Raw genomic sequence first — 22142 nt, 5'->3', positions numbered from 1 at the left:
TATACCTAAAGAAACCTGAATGCTGTTGCACAACTCTGCACCTATGTTGATGGATGCATGGATGGATGGATGGATGGATGGATCAACTGAGGCAAAATGGAAAAAAACAAGCAAGGAGGCATGGGAAACACAGAACACATGAAAGCTTATGACAAAGGCATACTGGCTGAAAGCACAAAATGGCCATCAGCCACATGGCCAAACACCAACAGCAAGCAATGAGGCATGGGGAACAAAGAGAACACATACAGACCTATGGACACAAACTCCACAAAATGGCCCCCTGTCACGTGGCATGGAGAACAAAGAAAAATCAATGGTGTCCTGTGGCACACACTCACACATACACACACACACACACACTGGAAAGACAAATGAGCCATGGTAACACTGAAGAAAACACTACCATTAATTCAGAAATGGCAAAAACAAAAATTAACTGCGCTATAACAATTTTACAACAACACACATCCTCCCAAGGCATGAAATATTATTATTTTGTAGACAAACAAAAGTTATATATGAAAAAAAAACACTACATTTTTTATTTAATACAATGCCATTCCAGCTGTAATTTATTTTCTAAAACAACATATACCACAGAAGCAGTTGTTTAATGCCCCCATGACAAGCAGTTGCCTGGGCCTACTGGGTGGATGACCTTAGTGAAATAAATATATTTTTGTATTTTGTTATTAAACATACTTTATTGATGACTGTAACATCACATCCAATGCAATGAATATTATAAAGAGACAGTCTTTTTTGTACTTGTAATAGGTACAACATATAAATTGCATGAATCTACCATACGTTTTTCATACTATTCGACAGGAAATGAATGACAAATGATTCCTGATGACAACGTGGGTACCAGGTCATTGCAGCTATGGCAGATAAAGTTACAGCATACAGCATTTACATTTCCAATTAACAAGCAAAACAGATTCAACCATGTCCCCTCCCTCCCTATCCCTCCAAACCCACACTCCTGGTCAGTCGATGTGTAGCTTCCATTGCAACCGAAGGGGAATGTTAGTAGTGTAGTGTAACTCTGAGGAGTCTGCAGCACCCGCAGGTTATGATGTATGGGTCTGAGTCTCGGAACCTAATGTTGAATAGTCTCAGGGTGAAACTGTGTGTTATGGGGGTGGGGTACCCTGTGGGGGCAGTAAGTCTAGTGATTCGAACTCATGTAGCATGATCTCCCTCTCCATCGAAATGGGTTGCTTTCGTAACCCCCTATCTTCTTCCCTATGCCTTCAGCTCTTCCCCACTGGATCATGTTGCCCTGCCAGCTAGATACCGTTGGACATCTGGGGGATTTCCACCTAATGGTGAGGGCTCTTACTGCCAATATGAGGGCCAAGTCTAAGAATCTCAGTCGTACCTTCTGCACATTTGTGCATCTACGGAGGCCTATAAGGCAGCTCAGGGCGTCATCCGATACAGGGATTTGTGTGACTTCGCTCACAGATTGACGAACTCCCTCCCAGTAGTCCCGAAGGCGAGGGCAGGAACACAGCATGTGAAGGAAGTCCGCCTCGTCCCCTTTACAACGGGGGCAGCAATGAGTGGCATCCGGGAACATAAAATGAATCCTCTTGGGGGTGAGATACAACCTATGAAGGACCATCGTCTGAATTAATTTTAGTTTAGCATTACGGGACACTCTTTTTGGGTGTTCTAGCATGCTCTTCCATGCCTTGTCAGTGATTTCCGTAGTAGAATCCTCTGACCATTGTGTTCTAAGGGATGTAAGTGTGGTTGCGGCGTGTGCCCGAATACCCGTGTACAGCCTACGGACCAGGTGTCTACCATTCCCCATGTAGTGTAAGAGATGTACCAAATTATGTTGTAAAGGTTCACTGCATTGTGGGGCCCATGTGTTCTTTATGTAATGGGATACAGCAGCATGTAGTAGATACAAACGTGTTGGTGCGCCCGTAGCCTGAAGAAAGGAGTCGTGATCAAGCAAGCTACCGTCACCGAAGAACGCCCCGACGTCCTCCACTCCCGCCTCCACCCAATCATGTATCCTAGCCTTGGTGAGCCTACATTGTGGTGTGGGGATGCCCAAGAGGGGGATGTTCGTCGAGTAGGAGGTCGCCAAGGAGGCATATGATAATGCCTTCCTCCAGCACTGTAGTGCAGTCCTCAATAGGGGAGGGCCATCCATGGGGATTTTGGCCTTAGGTAAGAGCAGGGAGTGCAGCATGCCCCGGTCTAAATCCCTAGGCGTATATCCAATTTCCTGTAAATTCCTCCCGCAGTCCAGTAAGATATCCATTGGAGCTGACTTGCGTAGTAGTAGGCCCTGAAGTCAGGAACTCCTAGTCCACCATTCTGTGTCTCTAGTTGAAGTTTCCGTAGGCTCACTCTTCTACGGCCTGTTCCCCAGATTAGGTCCACCAGCATAGTATTCAATGTATTGAAAATAGCCTGTGGGACTACGACAGGTAAGTTCACAAAATATTATAATAGGCGAGGGAGCATCACCATCTTTGATATGGCAATACGCCCCATCACCGACAACGGCAGAAAGGTCACACTGGCATGGAGGGCTGTTATGGCCCGCACTATGTTACCTTCTATTTGATCCACCTGTGTTCTATAAACTTGAATGCCTAAGTATTTAAAGGTGGTGGGGGCCACTGGTAAGGCATAGTCGCCGAACTCTAGAATGTTAGGATATGGTGTTTCCTGAAAAAAGTAAGCCATGGACTTTACCGGGTTAATAGCCAGGCCCGAGAGGCGTTCGAAGGCGGCAAAAATATCGGGAAGGGGGGGATTCTCGGCTGTTAGATCTCATAGATACAAGAGGATGTTGTCTGCATAAATGGAAATTAGGTGGGTCGCACCATCGATGGGTATGCCAAGCCGGTCTGCTGATTGTCTATGAGCTATCGCTAGGGGTTCCAGCGCAAGAACGAACAACAGGGGAGATAGTGGCCATCCCTGTCTCATACCCCTGGGGACTGTATATTCGTCAGAAAAGTAACGACCAGTACGGGCTCGGGCAGTCGGGGATGTGTATAGTAGGCGCACTCATTTAAGATATGTGTCTGGGAACCCAAAGCGTTGGAGAGTCGCGAAAATATAGTCCCAGGAAAGAGAGTCAAAGGCCTCCCTAAGGTCTAGCGCTATGCATCCCGCAGATTGATAAGCATGTGGAGTGGCCTTCGTGACATAATGTAACCGTCTGGTATTGAGAGATGTGCTACGGTTTGGCAGGAATCTGCATTGGTCACTATATATGAATGTGTTAAGAGAGGGCTGTATTCGGTTGGCGAGGGCCTTACTTAAAACTTTATATTCAGTCGCTAGCAGGGAAAGAGGGCTATAATTGGACAAATCCAGTCCATCACGTCCATGACGCGACCAATGCTTGCATGGTGGAATGTGGTAAATGGCCAGTCTCCAAGGCGGTCCTGTATACCGATTCCAGTGTGGGTACCAGGGCCTCTGAGTACGTATGGTAGAATTCAACAGGTAACCCGTCAATTCCAGGCGCTTTGTTGCGATTCAGACCTCTTATCGCAGCCCTAATTTCTTGTTGGGTTATGGGGCCATCTATACACTTTTGTATCGCTTCAGAGAGTACCGGAATGGGTAGATCTCGCAAGGACTCCATAGTAGAAAAGTTCTCCTCATGTGTGGGTGCAGCGTAGAGCGTACTAAGGTAATCATGAAAGGCTGTGTTTATTTCTCGTTGGGTATGGGCTATTTGTCCGTTAGGTGTACAGATTCTGGTTATGACCGGTGGATCAGGCCTATCCCGTACTATGCGGACAAGCAGTGTACCGGATTTGTCAGCCTCTGTGTGTTTGCGTTGCAGGAATGCCCTATGATCGATTGTCCGTAGTGTCTCTAGTGTTTCAGCGTGATCTATGCCTCTTTTTTGTCAGGGTCTGTTTCTGCCTCTTATTCCAGCGTGGTCATCTGTTGCTTGACCCTGAGCAAGTGTTGGTGTGTCTCCTGTTGGGCCCCCACTAACTGTCCTATTGATGCCCCCATACCACCACCTTTAGTGCGTCCCATTCAATTAAATTAGAGGAGGCCGTGTTCCAATTTTCAGCTATGTAATTAGTTATAGTGTTGGAAAGGGCTGTTCGAAATTGTGTATCTTCTAGTAATTGCGGGTGTAACTTCCAGGTGGGCACTGGAGTTGGCACACTATCCCAGTTAAGTGTGAGCTCTAGGGGGTTGTGGTCTGAGAAGGTTTTAGCTAGGTATGTGGATTGGCAGGCCTGAGTGACACTAGATCTAGAGCAGAGGAATCTATCGATTCTGGTATGGAGACTATGTACCGGAGAATAAAATGAATATTCTTTATGAGTAGGGTGTAGACATCGCCATGTATCTGAGAGCGCCCATCCATGAGCCCAGGTAGCAAATAGGTCAGCCAATTTACTGGCATTCGTACCGTGAAGGGGAGGGTGAGATCTATCCAGGGTAATGTCTAGTACAGCGTTCCAATCCCCACCCAACACCCAGGGGATACCATCCCAGTCAGTCAGTGCTGTACCCAGTCGGTGCAGGAAGCGGTCCTGATCAAAGTTAGGGGTGTAAACACTGCCGAGGATTACCAGGGATCCTTCCAGTGTGCCTTTCAACAGAATGTACCTCCCTTGGTCATCGTCCCAGCATTCCAGTTCAATAAATGGGACCCCATGACATATCCAAATGGTCACTCCCCTAGCAAACGCCGAGCAGTTAGTGGAGTATATCTGTCCCCTCCATTTTGTGCGTGTTTTTTGTGTTTCCGACTCAGTTAAATGGGATTCTTGTAGGAACACTATATGGGCTTTACGCCTGAGGAGATATGCATGTACACGATCTCGCTTCTGAATTGCCCCCAACCCACGTATATTCCATGTGATTAGGTTGTAAGACCCTAAAGTGGTATCCGTTCTAGGCATGGCACTGTATATAGGGTGGAGCTCCAATTTACACAGGGCCAATGGACCAAGATCGACCATGGCTCAGCGCCCGAACTACGCTGGGTCCAGCAACAATTCACAACAATGATATAACAGATAACGGTGCATACGCTTCTAGGGGGGCGCCGCCATTAGCCATGGTCATGTTTACAGTCACGCCAGATTCTTGGCGGCTCTACGGAACCCAGCAGAGAGGGGATTATAATTAGACACGTTATAAACAGTATTTCCACATTAAATAATCATATGTAAGATATAGCCAGAGTCCCCGCAAAACAGAGCCATATTCTCATGCAGATTGAGGTGATCTATGTATACATTCTTAGCAAACAATCCAGACCCTCCATATCATTACATAGGCTATAACATAATGATAATGTTCATATGGAGAATTGTGAAAAAAGGATACGATGGACGCCGGGAGTTGGAGTCCATGTTGTCCGCAGTAGCCTTCGCAGGATAACAGTTCCAAAATAATTCCATGTTCGTCGAGTGACCCCACCAGCCTTCAATTATCAATGATGTCGTCCACTGCCCGGGGTGTAATCGTGGGGAATAGAGTTATACTTTGCTCGGAATCTGAGTTGAGGGTGTTTTCCTCTGAATCCGTGTGGATTTTATTGGAGTCTTCTCAAAATGTCCCGGCAACAGCAAGGGCCCCTTCCTGATCACGACGTTGTTGTTCGCGCGATGGTCCCGCTCCACCTTTGCCCTGGTTGGAGGTCTGTGACCGGCGAGAGCCCAGTTTCGGGAGTTTACCGGAGCCCTGTGAAGAGAAGTCTGAGTGGCTGGACTGGCTAGAACCAGGGCACATAACTTCAAGCCATTCCTCGGCGTCCGCTGGGCACTCAAAGAAGTTAGTTTTTTTGTTGCAATTGACTTTCAGCCTGGCAGGGTACAGAAGTGCCTATTTGAGTTCTGCTTTCTGGAGTTTCTTTTTTACAGTTTGGTACGACGACCTCTGCCTCTGGACCATGATGGTGTAATCGGGGTACAAAGAAATGCGGTGGTTTTCTAACTGGATCAGAGCTTTTTCTCTTGCTTTCTGTAGTAATACGTCGCAGTCCCTATAATTCAGGATTTTCACTATTAGTGGGGGAGGCGGTGCGCCTGGCTTGGGTGGCCCGGTCGGTATTCTATGGGCCCGTTCAACACAGAAGTACGGAGAGAGCCCCTCTTGCACTATATGGTCCCTGAACCATGCTTCCATAAATTCTGCCACCTTAGCACCCTCACTCCGTTCCCGTAGGCCTATGACGCAGATGTTGTTACGCCTGTTTCTGCCTTCTGCATCTTCCACCCGGTCCAGGAGGCCCGTCATCTGTTGCCGTAATTGTTGTAAAGTTGAGGAATTTGCAGTGACTCGAGGGTCCAGGTCCTTGAGGGATTGTCCGTGGTCTTTGACGGTGTCAGCCAGTTTTCCGTGGTCCACCCTGAGTAATGTAAGGCCTGTAGTGAGCGTGCCAATCTGTAGTTCAAGCGCTTCCCCTGGAATCGCGGATTTCCTTATGGATTAAATCCAGTTTGTCGGGTGTACTCGCCATAAGCTCTGAAGATATAGCCCCTGGAGAGGAAGGCCGACTGGAGATCTCCGCTATGGTAGAGGGGGGCCCGCTCCTTGTTGGCCATCTAGCGTCTTCACCCTGACTCTGCCCATGATGCGGGTTTGCAGAAGTGGCGTGGAACAGCCCCTTCCAAGTGTATGACGAGAAGAGGTGGTGGTGGGACTCAGTGCAGTTGTAGGGGTATGTCCAATCCTCCTCTAGGTAGGTCGTGAATGTGTGCCACTGTCGAATCTACACTGTCTGAAAGGGAATCAGGTGGCCGTGGGGGTCCCGCGAAGGAATCGGTGAAAGCACCCTCCTCACAGAGTAGCTGTTAGGGTTGGTAGGCCAAAGGTAAGCAAAGTCTAGTGGCCAGCATAGGCATCAAAGCCAAGCATAGTCAGCTAGTCGCTCAGGGGAGGCTGCTTGTTAATGGCTTCGTCAGATTTCAGCTGGCCATCCCCCCCCCCCCCGAATGCGCACAGCATTGCAGGGCCTGGCGAGGCCTCCCCAGTCGCTCCAGCCGGGATGGCGGCCCTGTGTCGGTGATGTAGCCCCCACCTCGGGGGATGTGCATGAATTAATGGCGGCACAGCAAGGATCTGCAACGGGTGGTGCAGAACCTCCACTGCGGCGGCGCCCGTTGTAAGAGGGGAGAGGCCTGCAGTAGTTGAGGGGGGACCAGGAAAAGTACTCAGTCTCTCTTTGGGAGCCACCCGCACATGTTCAAATCATCCAAGCCACACCGGGCCTCAGACTGCAGGGGGGGACCCTGCGGCGCCCCCGGCAAAGAGATCAGGTAGAGGGGCGTACCCACCCGCAGCTCATCGAGAGGTTGGTGCGGGTCGCACTAGGTATCAGGCCCTGTGTATGGGCAAGGAACACACAGCTGTCACAACGCCCAGAAAGGCTCAACCTCACCCCCGGTGTCTCCGGTCTCCGGGCGGGCCTGGCCCAGTGTTGAGCTGGGCTGCCCGCACTGAGTGCAAGCCCGCGTTACTCCGCAGTCCCCAGCCTCCGCACTAACACAGCAGCGAGTAGGTCCGGGCTCCAAACCTCTCCGTGTCACAGTATCAAGGATCACACAGGGTACACACCAGTGTAGGGGGACTCCAGTAAATCCGTGTCGATATCACCGGTCGTCAGTTGGCCGGGGAAGGTGGCATAGAAGGAGTAAATCCCCCCCGAGGGTCTGAAGCTCTACCAAGACCCGATCTTAGGCACACCCCCCTGAAATAAATAAATATTGCAAATTTAACAAACATGGAGAAAATGTACTGAACTGTGCAATATTGTACCTTTGCAAAAGAAAAAAAACTAAATGCAAAAATATAACTAGGCCCCTACTGAAAATGCAGGCCACCCACCACAATAAATTCAAATAAAAGTCCAAATAAATACTTGTGCATGCCCTCTATGAAACAAATAACACACAAAGTCCTTAAATCCAATGGTATATATGCAACAGACAAGGAGAGTGATCCTATCAGCTCCAAATCCAAATAAAAAGTGACCAGGAGATGGACAAAGCACTGGCAGTAGCCTGCTGGACAGGAACTGGAAGTTGGAGTCTCTGTGGTACTTCCTTCCTGTTGGAAAAATAGAGTAAAAAAAGGCTTCTCGCACAAGAAAACAACGTCAACGGGCTGTTGGAGAAGAAAATCCACCAGAAAAACCGCTTTTGCTGCTTCTCGACCACCAAAGCAACTCAAATGCTGCGTTCGGAAGCTGTGAGAGCGGGCGCAAAGCCTTGCATGCGCTCGCTAGCTGCCCAAGAGTATTGTGGCACGAGCGCCAAAACAAATCTCGAGCGCGTGAATTCGAACAAACTCTGTTTTGCACCAAGAAGGCTGAATTTAGGAACTCCGCGCTCCTCTGCGAGGTGCCAGAATTCAATAAACTCCACGAGCAGAGCAGAGTCTACTGCCTGTGCCTAGCAGGCATGTGTGTGAAGTCACGGTTAAAGAGTGTAATGCCACTTGGTATTTTAGTCAATTGACTTCCATGAGTTCACGCCACTTTTAAATTGAGCCACATACACATCATACTGTATCAATAGTCCTGTAATTGATAATGTTAATGTTATACTATGAGCTAGTGAGAGTGTATATGTCATCTGTTAAGTTAAATGAAGGGTTAGGTCATGATCATTGTATTTGGTAAGTGAGCTCCAATTTGGTTTGCAGGTTTGTGCACTATAATTCCCAGAGCTAACCATAACTGTTACATTTGAGGGGGGTATTTGGCTTTATAGGCTAGGCCCCAGGGCCAGCTCTTCCCGTGCTGCTGCATCCCTCCCGCTCTTGTCTTCCCCTTGCTTCTTCCGTTTTTTCTGAGTGCTTTCTCTTTGCTTTTCCCACGTTCTCACTGCTTTCTCCTTGCTTTTCACTCAGTTTTCACTGTTTTCTCCTTCTTTCCGCATTTTCTGAGTCCTTTCTCCTTGCTTTTCCCTCATTTTTCACTGCTTTCTCCTTCATTTTCCGTTTTTAAAGTGCTTTTTCCTTGCTTTTCCGTCAATCTCACTGCTTTCTCCTTGATATCTCCCCCATTCTTGAGTGCCTACTCCTTGCATTCACCATGTTTTCAGTGCTTTTCTACTTTCTTTCCCCTGTTTTCTCACTGCTTTCTCCTTCCTTTTCTCCTGTTTTTGAGTGCTTTTGTCTTGCTTTTCCCTCCTCACTGCTTTCACCTTGCTTTTATCCACTTTTTTGGGTGCCTCCTTCTTGCATTCCCCAAGTTTTCATTGCTTTCTACTTGTTCATTCCCTCAATGCCATTTTCCCTCCTCACAGGACCGACTTCATGGAGGCCGCAGCGCAACCCCACTGAGCAGGTCCCACTCCCAGCTCTCCCCTGCTACTGCATCGCTCCTGCTCCGGTCTTCCCCCAGCTTCTTCGCCCATTTTCTAAGTGCTTTCGCCTTGCTTTTCCCTCATTTTTCACTGCTTTCTCCTTCCTTTGCACCCGTTATTAAGAGCTTTCTCCTTGCTCTTCCCTAATTTGTCTCTGCTCTCTCCTTCCTTTTCCCCATTTTCTGAGTGCCCTCTCCTTGCTTTTCTGGTGACCACAAAGCAGTTAGCAACTCCCGCGCCTTGAGACCCTCACGGGTGATTTGACACGCTTTATAAATCCTCGATTGAACGATTGAGAGATTTCATTCATCAGGCTGCTAACATTCGGTCTCATTTCCTTCCCTCCAGCTAATTAGTCTCTAAAACTAAAAGTTTATTGAGATAATGAATGGCACAAAGCACGTTGTAAAGCATCACCATAGACCATTCATTAATTAGCAAACTCTTCGTGAAAGGTAAGAAAAACCTGAACAATCTATTTGTGATCAGGGCCCGTGGTTGGCTGTTAATTCCAGGAACAGTTTTGAAAAATCTCTGGGGCATATTATTATCAAGGACGGCGGTAAAATTATCGCCGGCTTAGCGGTAGAAAACTGCCGCTAAAACGGTGATAATGGGCTTGATAATATGCCCTTGAGAATTCCAATAGAAGCCCATGTTCACACCAGAACAAAGGACTTCTGTTTTTAATGTCGTCCTTGATGATATGCCCCTCTGACCTTTTCCAATACCTATTGTACTATTTATGAAGGCTGAACATTTCAAAGGCAGTCAGGCCCACTGTTAACTCTGCTTTGCTGGCATGTTGTTCGGCTACAAAAATGAGACCTGCAACCATAGTGAGTTCAGGATGTACACTACCACCTTACCATAAATGCAAATATAGATCTGCTGTTCTTGAATCCACATCTAGCTACCTTGGAGATAGATATAGATTTATCTTTAAGGTACCTGGATGTGGAGTCAAGAAAATTAACTGTAAATATAGACTACTAAATCTACACTTACCTATGAACACTTAACTTCACAACGTAGTGCCAGTCAACATTCTGCACTCGTCATCTTTGCAGGTCGAACGTGTGTTGCTCGATATTGTGACAGAAATGCTGGCAGCCGCTTCAAAAAATCTGATTTCTGCAAATGTGTTTTTAACAAAGCAAAGGTTTTTTTTAAACTCTCTTTTGTTGACTGCATAATTTGAGCGCGCTTGCGATTCCTACTTTGAATGTGGTGAAGCAGGTACATTTGACTCAGTGCCAGCTGGAGCTTAAAATCCCAGTAGCTGCTGCTGCTACAATACATGTGTGAGCCTCATATGTAGCTGCACCAGAGGAGTGAGAGCTGATGTAAATTGTGCTGGGACAAGCAACGGAGGTGTAATTAAATGTGTCCTGCAGTATTCTTGTATTCTTCCCTGGCTGGGCAGTCAGCACTCACTTATAGGTTCTACATGAGGTCAGACAGGTGCATTTCAGAATGTCTTGGAGGCACTGTGAGACGTTTATAGGCAATGGAATATGGGGATATGAGTCAGTCTGTCAAAGTTTTCTTTTGGGTAAAAGCCACAGAAAAGTATGCATCAGCATAAACAAGCAAAACAATAATCTCAGAGATAAAACGAAATCATAAACAAGATACAAAGGCATACAATATATCAAAATACAGGTATATAGCACATAAGGACATATCATTTCATATCAAAACAGCTAAAAAGTCAACAAGAGATCCTGTTTAAAATGTACACAATAAGAACAGGGGACGTTGCCCCCAATAATCCCAATAATATAAAACGAACAGGACATGAGCTCTAAACAAGCAATATTTTTTCCGTCTTAACCTATATGCTTGTCGAACATAACTGATAACAGAATAGAAGGTAAACGGCAAATCAGGATGCTGTAAAGCTTGCAAACTTAAAATGTAAGATCTAAAACCATGTATAAGCAAAATGGGGCATAACAATTGATGTCTGGGTTTAATATAAAAACCGCACAAAAAATGAACAAGAGATTGCTTTGAAATATTACCGCAGTGACAGCAGGGTAAAGTAGAAAACCCGGTATCCTGCTGAGGGAAAGCTACCCAAAAGTGCAGAGTGCCGAATGTGAAGCGAGTCAGATAAAATATGTGTTTGCGGTTTTCTACCAATTTGGTTCAATCCACTCATTAGGTTTTATCACTAGGTATTAACATACCGAGTTCATTGAATGACTATTTGAAAATCTAACCTGATTTCTATGTTAATAGTAGACAGATTGCACCTGCGTCTTAGAATTGTTACCGTTTTCATTCAGTGAATAAAACAAATTAGAAATATCAAGGTCAGTGAAAGCACTCTTAAAGTAGGCTTACCAGTGGATAGAATCCATATATTCTTGCCTAGTGCAATCTTAAAGGATTAATTGGGAAAATCTAGTTCCAGTATGAGGAGATTGCCGTATCTTAAGCCATAAAAGGGGGGAGGGGGGCACGACCCTCACTTTATCCTCCAAGAAAGTTCAAGTTATTTTCTATAATTTGTAAGTGCCCCAGGGTGGTGTAGCCCCACAAGCCAGTCCCATACATACCCACAGAATAATATTTAGCTTTATACAAAGAGATTAAATCATGTATAGGCTTGTGGCTGAGTTCCCTTGAAAATATAAAGATTGCAGCAATTGCCCCAGCAAATTCACAGGCTCTCTGAGTCAGGAGCTAATCCCATCTCAAGTTTTCCTTCAGCATAATTCCAAGGTAGTGGACATTTTTCACCTTGGTAATTGGGTTCCACTTATGGTATGTTTGGGTGAGTGTGTGATTTTTAACCACATATCATAATACATGAGCTCCCCCATAAATTCATTAAAAGTGCCAAGTAGCATCCGCAAACCATTGGTGGTGTGGGCGATTAAGACCGTGTCATTCGCGTAGAGTAGTACGGACACTGGTTGGCTTCCTTTCCTCTTATCATCAGGACTGAATCAAGGTAGTTCATTTAAAAAAGAAACAAAAAAGGAGCAAAAAATGCAGACCTGTCTGACTCCTCTACTGAACCTGGAAGCATGGGTTCATTCTCCACTTGGATCTTATCGGACCTGGTCAGTCGTTCTCCAGTGCAGGCGGTTCAAAAGATTTATCAGAGAATCATTGATTCCTACCTTGCCCATCATATCCCATAACTTGCCGCTGTCAACCAGGTTAAACACCGTGGAGAGGCCCATAAATGCCATGTGGAGGGCACCTCCGCTCGCTTTAACATTCTTTCCTGTTAACAAGAGCAAGTTCAAGGTTTGATCCACTCTACCAACTACTGGGAGAAAGCCATATTGCTCATCTGAGAAAAAGGTTTTTTCCTCTGCCCAGTCTTCCAATTTTTGAAGGACAACCCTTCCTAAGATCTTTGCTGATGAGTCCAAAAGGGAGATGGGTTGGTAACAAGATGGATTACTTCTATCCCGCTTTTTAAAAAGTGGGACTATGGTAGACTCCTTCCGTGAAATTGGAATTTCTCCTCTGATTACTTCCCTAAAACATTTGTTATCAGGGGTGCCCAACTGATTCTATCTAAAAACATCTATGGGTACCCTGTCTGGGACCAGCGCTTTACCAGCAGGGGACTTTAAATAGTGCTAACCGCTGCACTTACATCAATAGAATTACTTAGGGCTATCAAACTGTCTGGTGGAAGACTCAATGCGTTGACAGCTACTCGGGGTTAGTGAACTGGGTCAAGAATCTTTGAAAAATGACAAAACCATTCCACATTTGGAATACGTCATTCTATTCTAGGTTGTTTATCATCCAAGAAAAAGGGCGATTTTTGACTTCTCAAAAAGCCCTGGAGTCCCTTTCTTCTGAAGTGGACATATGAGTCATACTGGGCCACAGGGAGCAGATGACCCAAGAAACCAGGAAGACTGGGTGAGGGAACATGATGAGAAAGGGACATGGAGAAAATGTAGTACATATAAAGAGTGTCAAGTGTACATGAGAACAGCAGGACAGAGGTACACAAGGACGTGGGTAAATTACAGTGGAGACACTGGCATGCTTTCTGGGTAGCGGAGCAACAAGGGTGGGAGCTTATGTAAAAGAGGCAATAAGAAAGGGTGTTAGAGATAGTGGACATAGGTAAATGGGGATGGGACAGAAAATATGGCAACAGAGGGCTAAAAGTCTGGGCTAGAGGCGACAGAGTCTGGGAAATGGGGATACAAAAGTCAAGGTAACATGGGTACTGGGGATTTGGAAATAGAGATAGGGAATTTGGAAGAGTTACAAGGAGGCAAGAGAATTGGGACATTAGGTCATACAGATAGACTATATGGGGACATTGGTAAAGATACATAAAAAAGAGATACAAGTGGACAGTGCAAAGGAGAAATGGGAATACAGAACATGTGGAGAGGGAGAAAGGTGGACAGATGCACATGTAACCTGGTTACGAGGGAACAGGTGAAAGAGAGATGTGCATGGAAATAGGAAAGGAGTGGGATAGAAGATCTGAGGGACCACCACACTCTTGGAAACTCAAAGGCAGATCTGCCCCCATTCCTGTGACTTCTTAAAGCCATTCGTTAATAATAATAAACACATGGTAATGCCTGGTTCAGTGGCTCAGTGGAGTAAAGCATCCACCGCACGTCTTTGTGTATCTACCCATTGACACAGGATCAAATGCTTACACATCCAATAAACCAATCATCTATCCAAGGTTGGAAATATGAGTAACAATGGGATGGATACAAATAAACATCTGTCATCTGTCAATAGCGCCCAAAGACCCAATTGATGGAATGTGAACTCTACAATAGTTTTGCCTTATTATGGCAATAAAGCATAATTTTATTCTGTCCATCAAGGAAAAGAGAGTGTGTTCAGATTAAGAGAGAAGAAAAGCAATACTATAGCCTAGGAATAAGAGTGGAATTGTGAACAGTTTTAGTATGTTTGGGGAAGGGCTCATAATCTTATTAAAATCAATGTGTTGATGCATTTGAAAGTGACTAGGAGCTAATAGGAACTGACTTCTATTACTTTTATTATAAAATAGTGTTATTAAGTTTTAGAACAATTTAAAAGTCACACTTAGCTAGTTCTATGCGAAATTTTTATAATTTCTTTGTAGACATTATATTAAATTCCTAGAAACTTCAGTAATATTGCGTTATTATGCGAAATAAACGCTGCAGCATTTTGCACTACTGTTTAGCACAAAATGTTCCCTGACATCCAACTGTTGTTACCAGGGCTCGTTTTGAGCTACAAATGCAGAATTGCATTTGACTAACAACAGCTGCTCCCTATCAGTTTTTTCGCACTCTTGCCATGCTACTGACATAGGATTTTTATCCAAATGAAATATCAATTAGGAGACAGGCCATAGTGGTGTAATTCCAGGCCTTTTGTGTAACAATGGTAGAGCGAAATGCCAGAGATTTTGAGAGATTACTCCAGTGTAAACCCCAAGAAATGAAAACACTTTTAAGTCTTTGTACTTCCACGTGCCACTGGTCATTCCTACAAATGCTAAGGCCCATATTCATCAATATTTCCCGCAACGAAGCAAGTCATCTTGCTGCGCAGCACTGCCTGACAGGTTAGGAATGTGCCATATTTTCTATAATATGGTGCATTCCTGCTCTCTGCCTGCACTGGTGTACAAACTGCTGCCTAGTGCTAATGCAGGCACAGGAAGGTGCATCTTCCTGCACTAAAGCAATCCTCAGAAGTATTTTCCTCTTTCTGAGTGTGCCGAAAAATGCAGCACTCTTAAAAAGAGGAAACAACAAGGAGAAATACATACATTTGTCCTCGTTTTGCCTCTAGTGGGGAGGCGTACAATTCTGATGCATTCCCAGGTCTACCATTGTTGGTAAATCTGGGAATGTGTCAGAATCTTTGGGTAGATGCATGGGAATGCCCACAGCTCACCCATGGCATGCCTCCCTGCTGCAGAGTAAAGCAAGGCAGTGATTTGCACTGCCTTGCATTACTTCTGATTTTTCAAGCACTGCAGGGCCACGCAAGGTGGCCTTACATAGCTGGATAAATCTCATTTAGGTTTTGCATCACACTTACATCCCTTTGCAAGGCGCAATGGTGGCACAAAAAATCTATAAATATGGGTGTAACTCAATTTCCATCCCAAAGCCAGTGGAATTAACACAACCACAAATGTCTACATAACCTGCTCTTTCATTTAGAAAAACATTCTCAGGGCGCTGCTCTCGATCAATATAATGGAAAACTGAAACATATTAAAAATACCATATAAATTACACATTTATGATCAGATGTAATAAGGTGTTTTTTAACATTTTGGGCAAAGCTGTCTAAAATATCAGACTGTAACTCAAAACATTTTATTAGCAATGGATCATTCTCCATGAACATGATGAACCACAGTCCTTTTGTTGTGACACATTCCAATTTAGTAATAATGAGGGATTTGGGCCCTTACCATCAAGACTTTATTATTATTACCTTTCTTTCAGTTTTATACAAACCATACATCTTCAAGTCACTGTGGAGTGATACATTTTAAGTTTTGGCTGGTTGCTAGATAAGGTGGGGGTAAGATCAATGAGATCTCAAACACATGACAGGTTCATCAACACATATTAACCAGCTAGAGGGCTTTCCAATGCTCACTAGTCAGTGGGGCCCCTATTGAGTGCAGGGTAGATCTCTTCCTCTGTGGTAAAAACTTTGCAGGTTGTGTTTGGCTAATCCCTCTTCTGATCTTGGTAGACACATGTAGAATTTGTATATCCCACTGGACCTTTGCTGATAGATTTCCACTGTGGAGCAATGGCAATCATCGTGTAGATGCTAAGAGCACACTAAGCTCATTGGGAGGCTCTCCAGAAAATATATCTTCAGGCCCGCCGCCTTCCTTGAAGAGAGAAATTGGAGGGGAAAGGCAGTATAACATTTTCTCGTATGCACACAATTATACATTGATCCAAGATTAGGACATTGGATCAGTGTAGCCTTAAGCGCCCTGGGGTCAGCAGTGGACCTGATCCAACCATCATTTTGAATGCTAGTCAGTATCTCTGATTCTTTGAGAAAAATAATGGCACTCTTGGGACTTCCAATTGTTCTCAGTTGTAACCACACATGTTAACAGAGCACAGCATTAAAAGCTGCAGACATGTTTATAAATTTGTTGTGAGCAAGTGACGGTTATATCCGTTCAAATTCTAATGTTTTCGGTTTTGTATGGCTACCACCATTTTCTATAAGTATAAATATAATTGAAATTTATATTGGGCTGTTTCCTGCAGTATAACCAGATTTTATTTTGATGGTCAAGCAATGTTGGAATATGAGTGAGTTGAGTTTCTCCTTGTGAATGGCCGAAGATAAAATCGCTGCCTTGTCTGATGAATTAAAAAACAAGCAGTTGGAAAATTCTCAAAACAGAGAATGGGGCTGCTAAGGCTGATGGCAGGTGAATCACAGGCTCCCCTTAACACTTAGGGGGTCATTATGATGGCGGAAGGACTGCCACCGCCGGGCCAGTAGTGGCAGTCCCTCTGCAATCTGAATGCCTATTTCCCCCCGCCACATTAGGATGGCGGGGGGAATTGTTCCGCAAGCGTGGCGGGTGCAAAAACCGCCCGTCATGCTTCCGCAACAGGTAATCATTACGATTGCCTGACTGAGCGGATAAGACCGGGGATATGGTGGCAGTACCTAGCAGGCACCACCCGCCCAATTACAATGCCTGCGTCAGCCAGCCTGTTGGCGGAGGCTGTATTCGGGGGCCCGTTGTGGGCCACCTCTGTGTTGGGGGAGCCAGTTGGGCACTAGGGGGGTACCCCCGGTACCCCCCTACATTTCCATGCACAAGGTGGCAGGCACTGCATGGTGCCTGCCACGTTGTGCAGGGATATGTACTGCATGGCCATTTAACATTGCGGCAGGTACTATAATCAGGGGTGCGGGACCGCTGCCATACAGGCAGGCGGTCCCGATCCCGCTACGATGGCGGGCGGACTCAAGTTCGCCCGCCATCATAATCAGCTCCTTAGTCATTATTTCAACTTTTTTGGCTATGGCTCGCTATTGAAAAGTGGTGCTACCGTAGCCTTGTTTGTGAGAGAATCTTGCACTGCTGCAGGTTGTCAAATGTTTTAGGTCTGGCAGTGGCCTAAATCTTTTGATATTATTAAAATGATATGGATAATATACTTACTTAAAGGGGCTTTCAGTAAACCAGCCCTCTTCAGCCATTGGTCAGTTTCTTTTGTTTTTAATGTATTATTACTTTAGTGGAGACTTTGGGGCCTATTAGGATGGTGGGCAGACCTGAGTCCGCCCGCCATCCTTGTGGTGTTGGGACCGGCCGCCAGAGGTGTGGCGGTCCCGCACCGCGAATTAGGATGCGACCGCAACCCTGGTGGTCGCATTCCGCATTTAGACATTGCGGTGGGTGCTGCTGTAAGTGTATGCCTGGCATGTCACTGCACCACATGGCAGGCACCACATGGTGCCTGCCACTTGGTGCAGCGACATGATGGGGGGTACCATATGTACCCCCCAAGTGCACCCACCCCGCGGGGGCCAGCAACTGGCCCCCAAGGCCAATCTCCGCCAGCCTTTCCATGGCGGAATTGCCGCCATGGAAAGGCCTTCGGAATGCCACATGCTAATATGGATGGTGGTGCCTGCTAGGCACTGCCACCATATTGGAGCCCCTGCTCCGCACGATTGCCTGCCGGCAGAAAAGCGGCAGACACACTTTGCGTCCGCCGCGATACCCCCCGGCCATTGTAATATGGCGGGGGTATTACTTGTTACGAGGGCGTGACGGTCGCCACCGCCAGCTCGGCGGTGGTGATCATTACGCCATAGTAATTATCCCCTTTGTGTTTAGAGCCTGAAGTGATAGCAGGGCGATATCTAACAGATGTAAGCACAGGGCACATTCCAGCTTTCTCAGTTCCTGTCTCCTGCTTATGCTGTTGTAAATTTCATTTGGAGTGGCCTTTGTTTATCTGACTGCTGCTATTTTACAAAATACCAAAATGTGTCCATTTGAAACTGTTCTTTATACAGTTAATCTTTTTTTTTTGTGTTTACATAATGAAGTGCATTTATAACTGCACTTCTTATTGTCATGTTGATATGTATTTTAAATGAGGACTAGTTCCACTTCTAAACCAATTCATTATTATTATTAGTCCGATTTGTAACGCGCATGGCTGCCCCAGCAACGGGGCGTCCCAGCGCGACCCCAACCAAGACCAACGTCCCGCAGACAGAAGCAAGATATAAACTAAGCAGATGATACTTTAACCAAGCCAGACAAGAGCCAGGTTTTTATGGCTTTGCGAAAGGCCAAATGCTTCTAACTGTCCTGCTTGCTTGGCTTTCAATTCACTTTGAATGTTCTTATATGTAGTGCTTATATAGATATTTCAATTTCTATCTATCTATCTATCTATCTATCTATCTATCTATCTATCTATCTATCTATCTATCTATCTATCTATCTATCTATCTATCTATCTATCTATCTATCTATCTATCTATCTATCTATCTAGTTATCTTTGCTATCCTGTCAATCTGTCGATCTACCTGTATGTTTATCTAGCAACCTCTCTAGCACTCTTAGCAAATCTATCTATCTATCTATCTATCTATCTATCTATCTATCTATCTATCTATCTATCTATCTATCTATCTATCTATCTATCTATCTATCTATCTATCTATCTATCTATCTATCTATCTATCTATCTATCTATCTATCTATCTATCTATCTATCTATCTATCTATCTATCTATCTATCTATCTATCTATCTATCTATCTATCTATCCATCTATCCATCTATCTATCCAATCAAATTCCATGTGCTGATTTCCTTTTCAATTTCTTTTTGGATTTCATTGTTAAGCGACTTTTCTAGTAAGCTGGTAAATCAAAGTTTCTTTCCTCATGCAGTGCATGCCACTAAGGACTGAACTGGCTACGCCACTGTCTTTCTTCTCGTTTCCACCCTCCAAAAGTAACGCCTTCATAGGTTTTTTCCTATAGTAAAGTCTGTTAGAGAAAAGCCAAAAAACAAGATTAGAAGGTTGGTAAGACTCCCAAAGTCATAGAAGTTGCATGGCTTGCATAAGTCACATGCCATATAAAAAATGTAGCCTGATGACTAAGAAATGGGATTTCACAGCAGATCATACCTCACTGAGGGTAACTGGGTTGGGCAAAATGAATATTACCTAGGACTTGAAAGCTTGGGAACTACAGAGTAGGGGACTGTTGTAATTGCCTTCATTTGACGGTATGGTACACATTTCCAACTGAAATATTCATATCTGCCCTTGTGAAGTCCTCAGAAATTGGCTTGCAATGAACGTATTAGGTTACATATAGCTTACACTAAGTTGTGCATAATATTTCATGCACATCCATTTTTTTGGCAAATGTAAACACAATTTTATGTGTGGAAATCAGTGTTGTTTATTCTCACGCTTAAGAAATAGTGTACTGACGAGGAGGAGGTTTCCATGCACAAAACGTTAAGTTGTATGTAGTGTGCGCCCTAATTACAACTTTCGGATTACTTTTGAGTGTTGATCTACCAGTTCCGTGTCTGTGAGGCTGTTTTATTTCTTAGGGAATGGAATTCCATTGTTATTTTCTATTTTTCTCCTTTCTTCGAGAATGCCTATCTCATTGTGCCTTATATGATTTGTAGCCCTGCTTTTTTAACTCTTTGGAGACCCCTCAGCCTTTCTTAACAGGAGAAGATTACACAGGAGGAGCAAACAGAACTGATTCTCAAATGAGAATATGATGGGTATCATGCTGCATGTCATAAAGAAGTTTGAGACTGAGAACAATTTTTACCTTGTAATGTAATGGACGATATTGTGTGCGAAGATCACACAGAAGATGAAATGCAGAAGAGATAACAAGTGAATCATCCCTATGAGGACAACAGCCAGTATGAGCTGGACCTACTTGGCCAGTCTGTGATATTTCAGGTTAACCCCTCATACTACAAAGGAAAATACCAGAAGTGAGCAGTGGCACATTAGTGTCATGTTGTTGGAGGGGCTTGGGGTCGGGTGCATGGGTGCAATGTCGCTTGCAGCAGGAGGCACAAAAACTACACACTGTATTAAAGTTCTAGACTTAGTCTGCTGTCCTGGGTCCGGCCACCTACATTTATTAACTTTTCCCCATGTGGTAGCGGGTCGCACCATTATTCATGAGAACTTGAGGACCACCACTGAACATCCCCGTCCGTGCCATTCTACGTGGTTGTGCCCCAACATTACATTCCTCCCTTACTGTAAAACAGAAAGACAAATAAAACAAACATGCAGTGGAACACAATGGGACCAATTGTCAGCAAGGCTGAAATTTTAGTCCTCCACAAACTCTTGACACTTCTGAGAAAGGGTAGTGTTAGACTGAAGGTTATATCTTGAAATGCCCCTACATTGGTCTGGTGGCTGACTCACAGGAACGTTGGGCTTTCCCGTGTCAGTGCACCCTGGTACTGCTTCAAGGTCCTTCAGGCCCAGGTCTTGTGTGTTTCGTACTGGGGAGCTATGCACCCGCCTAGTGGTGCAATCTGCGCAAGGCACTGTCCCCGGGATGCATTCTTCCTCCTTGGCACTTCTATCCCAGATACTCTCCCCCCCTTTGGTCATCAGCTCCGCTTGGTTTGCGAACAACTTAAAGAGCAATGCATTTCTGGTCATTCTCTTGGAACCTTTGGGGGCAGACACCATAGTGCCTTGGATTTGTTTGATCTCCCATGGCTCAGGTTCAAAAGAGAGATGGAACTTACTCCCAGGGTGTCTGTCCTTTCCTGGCACGAAGTTGTATCTGGCTGAGTCTTGCCCTCTGTCACCTGCTAATCCTGGTTTTCTGATACATACATTGTTGAAGCACTTTGCTCATCAACTGAGTATCTGCAGCCCAGTCTGGGTGCTGGGAAATGGTATCATCAACTCCCTGACCTAAACACATCAAACTGGGTGCCACACCTGTGTTCACACGTGGGGATAGACATTATTCTTTTAAGAATGCATAGAACGGCCATTCAATGCTCTATTCTGATGCTTGGGCGATGTGGATTACCTGGTTAGAATCCTCATAAAACATTCGACTTCCCCATTTGCCTGAGGCCACTGGGGGAGATCCTTATGTGCTTTGACCCTCAGGACTTAAGGTACTCAGTTATTTTCTGTCTGTTGAAAAGCAGACCGTAATCGGTGTGGAGCTTCTTGATCAGTTTGTGGATCCCATATTTGTCTTAATTTTTTAAGAAAGGCAAAAGCCTTAGAGATCATTTGGTTAAATCTCTACTTCCCTCAAAACCCACCGATGTCCAACTTCCTTTATGGAATATCCAACCGATGAAGGGCCATTTCAAATGTGGGAGTTATAAGGTGTGCTCCATGACCAAGGAGTTAAAAAGTTTCACACACAAAGGGTACACACATACCATTCGAGACCACACTAATTGTAACTCCGCAGGGGTTACATACGCTATTGCTTGCCCATGTGACTTTCTATACATTGGCCAGACAACACAAAAGGTCAAGGCTCGTATTCTACAGAACTGTAGTCAAATACGCTGTGTAGTACAGGGGGCCCCCTGTTGGAACACTTCACCACTTTCGGTCACTAGGCGGAGAGGCTTAAGTGGTGGGTCATTGAGAAAGTTCACTCCAATTCAAGGGGTGGTAACTACACCAATACCCTTAATCTCCGCAAGTGTAAATGGATCCATACCTTTGACACAACGGTTAGGGGTTTGAATGAGTACGAGGAGATAACTAAACA

Source organism: Triturus cristatus, chromosome 4_2 (assembly GCF_964204655.1).
Source record: "Triturus cristatus chromosome 4_2, aTriCri1.1, whole genome shotgun sequence".
In the NCBI taxonomy this organism is placed as follows: domain Eukaryota; kingdom Metazoa; phylum Chordata; class Amphibia; order Caudata; family Salamandridae; genus Triturus; species Triturus cristatus.
The sequence above is the reverse complement of the archived record's forward strand: the minus strand, read 5'-3'. Positions refer to the sequence as shown.